The following is a 4880-nucleotide window of genomic DNA, read 5'->3' on the forward strand; positions in this document are numbered from 1 at the left end:
TGTCCGCCGCCGCCGTGCCGCGTCCGCCACCGACTGGCGCCGTCTCCACCTCGCCGCCCTTCTCCATCAGTGCCGCCCCGCACCGGAAACTCCGACGCCCTCTCCCTCACCTCCAGCCGCCGTCCTCTTCTTCCCCGTCAAGTCCGGCAACGAACCCCGGTGATTCTCGAACCACGTGCAAACCCTAGATCCAGATCTGGGAGGTGAAATTTCGTCCAAGTCTATTGCTCTGTGACATTTTCAAGCCTACTTCATCATGCCGTATCTCGATGACCGTGACTCTGATTCATGCATATAACATGTTGAATTGTTTGTCTCGTTGAGCTCTTCACGTTAGAAGCATTTCCATGCATGATACTGCAAATTATGATGCCATTATATTGATCCAAGAGTGCTATAAAATGTTAACTGCTGGTACTTATCAGATCATGAGGTTTTGTCGTTTTTGTTGCATTTGATGTGTGCATTGTTTGAGCATGAGGTCTACATATGTTTTGAACTACATCATGCGATCTTTACAGAGGTGCAACCCTTGTATTTTTTGATCTATGTGGTGACTAGCACAAGCATGCATAGTAGGCTCCATAATGTTGCTGTTTTCAGGGACTTAGGATTTTGCTAAGTCCTTTTCCTGCTGTTATTTTGATGCCATGTAAACTTGATGCTACAGTGAGATCCATGCTTATTTTGGGATACTTAAGTAAGGGTGTATTGAACATGTGGTTATGCTCTATCCATCCATGCCCCTGTTTGGAATTATGGAGTTGTCTGGCACATCCTTTTAATGCTCTACTTTTGCTATAAAATGTTCCTGGCAGAACGTTAACATGTTAATCAATATTGCCATGGTTGTTGCTAGTGATCTATATATCCTATGAACTTGATCTTGCCATGGTTAGCTTCATGAACATGTTATATTGCTATTTGGTATGCTTATATTGTCATGCAATGCTTTGTGGTGAGTGGTTTGCGCTCGCAAAGTGGCTATCATAATTCTGTTTATGCCATGCTCTGTTTTTCTGCTAAGTCTAAAACTGTTAATAAAACTTGCTATGTGTACATGGGTGCCATCGTATTTTCCGTGCCTTTCTGGCTCATGATCATTAAGGGACTGTTGATCTATGCTTCTAGTAGAAATATGCCATGCCTTGGTGTGCTATGATATGTTCCTGTAGCATGTTGTTTGCTTGCTCTAAACATTGCTTCCTGATGTTGTTTTTGACATGTTAGTATTTTCACTAAGTCTGTGATGCTGATATCTTTTGCACTTTTGCCATGCTTGTTTGAACATGCTCTTGTGTGATTAGGCGTAGCTCAGTGTTCATGTTTTGTCAAGCATCTCTTGTACATCACTGCCATATGCTTTGTTGCTATGTTGGAGTGCAGTAGCTTAGTTTCTTGTTGCATTCTAGATGGCATCATGCTATTAATCGCAGAATAGCACCATTCTTATTTTGCTTTCCATTTGCAAACCGTGCATCCGTTTCCGGTGATCTATATATCGATTTCAACCGAAATCATCTCATCTTTCCAGCGGCACACTTGGTTTGCCAAGTTGATGCCTTGATCATTCTTTCCCTTCCGGAGCACACATATGCATTGCATATCACATCTCGCATATCATGCCATGTTTTGCATCATGTTGCTTGTGCATTGCACCGTTATTGATTGTTGTTCCATTGCTTGTGTTCTTGCCTTCGGCAGAGCCGGGAGACGAGTACGTGACTGAGGAACCTATTGAGTATGCTAACGAGGATCAAGCTTTCAACAACTCTGAGAACTTCGCAGGCAAGATGACCATACCGTCGAATCACTTCTATGTTTGCTTGCTGGTTGTTCGCTCTATCGCTATGTCACGCTACCTACCACTTGCTTATCGTGCCTCCCATATTGCCATGTCAAGCCTCTAACCCACCTTTCCTAGCAAACCATTGTTTGGCTATGTTACCACTTCTGCTCAGCCCCTCTTATAGTGTTGCTAGTTGCAGGTGAAGTTGATGTTTGTTCCATGTTGGAACATGGATATGTTGGGATATCATTATTATATCTTATTTACTTTAATGCATCTATATACTTGGTAAATGGTGGAAGGCTCGGCCTTATGCCTGGTGTTTTGTTCCACTCTTGCCGCCCTAGTTTCTGTCATACCAGTGTTATCTTCCTTGATTTTGCGTTCCTTACGCGATTGGGTGTTATGGGAACCCCTTGATAGTTCTCTTTGAATAAAACTCCTCCAGCAAGGCCCAACCTCGGTTTTAACATTTGACACCTAAGAATTTTCCCTGGGGTTCCACGGACTCAAGGGTCATCTTTATTTAAAACCCTCGGGCCAGTGCTCATTTGAGTGTTGGTCCAAAACAGAGCAGCTTGCGGTGCCGCCCCTAGGCAACTTGGGGTATCTTCGGTTACCGTACATAGTGTTCATCCGGTGTGCCCTGAGAACGATATATGTGCAACTCCTATCGGGATTTGTCGGCACATCGGGCGGTTTTTCTGGTCTTGTTTTACCATTGTCGAAATGTCTTGTAACCGGGATTCCGAGACTGATCGGGTCTTTCCGGGAGAAGGAATATCCTTCGTTGACCGTGAGAGCTTGTGATGGGCTAAGTTGGGACACCCCTGCAGGGTGTAAACTTCCGAGAGCCGTGCCCGTGGTTATGTGGCAGATGGGAATTTGTTAATATCCGGTTGTAGAGAACTTGACACTTAACTTAATTAAAATGAATCAACCGCGTGCGTAGCCGTGATGGTCTCTTTTCGAAGGAGTCCGAGTATGAACACGGTCTTGTGTTATGCTTGAATGTAAGTAGCTTTCAGGTTCACTTCTTGATCACCTATAGCTTCTCGACCGTGCGTTGCTTCTCTTCACGCTCTCTTTTGCGTATGTTAGCCACCATATATTCTTAGTGTTTGCCGCAGCTCCACCTCACTACCTTCTCCTACCCATAAGCTTAAATAGTGCCAGGACTGGATTTTCAAGATAATAATTTCCCAGAAAATGGCCCTTGTGCCCACCAGCCCCAGGATTACTATTAGCTGATGAGGCACCAACTTGATACAGAAACTCCAAGCAAAATACAAAATATGTAGTACAAGGCCATTCTGGCCTATGAGTGTAACAAATGGTTTCTAGTGATTGATGGCAGAAGCGGTTTGAGGTTCATCAATGGCCATGGGACTCTATTTCCCACAGGAACAGATGACCAGGATAACTCCTATGTTCGCGAGGCTGCTATCACCATTTTGTATGCTCCGGGGCTGTCATCGTAACGGTCCTCTCCGTGCAAGAAATCTGGCCAAGACAATAGCCAGGGACAAGCTAGTGAGTACTTTGAATGTACTCGCAAACATTAAGAACACGGGTATAATACAACAAAAGACAAACATGCTATGAAATTCTCTATGATCACAACATTAGTCATAAATAAAATTCATGATGCATGCAAGCAGGTTATTCATGTCAAATATGACTATACAATCAGAGAGTAGAAATAGAATGCACCGATCGGGTGTCTGAAGCGACGCCTCGAAAGGATAGTAATATAAAGCATGCCTTAGTCGGGTGTCTGAGCGACACAACATAAAGGGCTTATATAAGAATAGTTACAGTGAATATCCAGGAGGTAGAATCATCCCAGGGATGCTCAATAATCCAAATAATACAAATGGTTAGTCCACAATAATCATAATCATAACCATCATAAGTCACCAGTCATGATCAATGTTCTGGTTTAGCAGTTTCTCCTCCAAAGACCGACACTAAGACCGACACTTGACCCATCCCAGACTGTAGTCCTTAACCATGGACACGGCTATTCGAATAGATATAATCTCTGCAGAGGGTGTACTCTTTACCCACGAGTAACGGATTTCTTTAGTCCACCGGGAGTAATTCCGTCTATGGTCTTTTGATTGAAAACACACCTGACCGGACACACCAGCCTAACTCACTGGTGTCTGGGATCACCCTTGACACCTGTTAAGCAAAACTCTAAGTGGGGAGGCTACAACCTCGACTAGCATGGGATCACAAAATTTATACCGCGCGCAAACTAGGGGAGCTACCCCTTCGGTTACAACCGAAAACACCCATACCCCCGGACTAGGTGGCATGCCTACCGGATTCCTCCGGTATCTTCCACCATGGCCTCTCTGTACGATGTGTTCTAGGAAAGGGGTTGACAACATACTGAACCGTACCCTACCTATGGTAGGGACAAGTGGTAGCACGAAACAAGTATGGGAGTGACCGGAACAAGACTCGATCTATGGTCGACTCAGGAGGTTCAAGTATTTCCTGCATGGTTAGGTTGACTAATATGTTTCAACCAACAGACACAATCACCACTCATCATGCCTCACTATGCCGTACCGGACACAACCGTCTCGACGAAGACCGGAGACAGGCTCGTGTCTACCCAAGACAGAGACTTTCCCGGCTTCCTCCGATAGGCACGAAAAGCACGCGAGGGTAACTACTATCAACATATCAAAATTTCCATAGCACGGGGTCATCAATAAGCACTTATGAGTAGGGTCAAATCATCACATAAAGTAATGAAAACTCCGAGAGAAGGTGGTGTCATAACTGTATCAAACAACACATGATAATATTATGCCAGGGTTCAAAAATTCTTGCCTTCAAGTTGTGGAGAGGCAGGGTGCATTCCAAAACTTTTGAAAGTTTCTTCCTTGTTCAAAATCGTATTTAAGAAAATTTGAAATCAACACATAGTTTCAAATAGTACAAAAAAGTTGTTTGGAAAATTTTCAAATAAATATGAAAATAAACTAGACCAAATTTGAGGAACAACAGAAAAAGAATCAAGTCATTTGGACTTATATTTAAAAAGTTATAGCTAGTCAAAGTTGAGTCAAAA

This window comes from Triticum aestivum, chromosome 2A, assembly GCF_018294505.1.
Source record: "Triticum aestivum cultivar Chinese Spring chromosome 2A, IWGSC CS RefSeq v2.1, whole genome shotgun sequence".
Lineage (NCBI taxonomy): Eukaryota > Viridiplantae > Streptophyta > Magnoliopsida > Poales > Poaceae > Triticum > Triticum aestivum.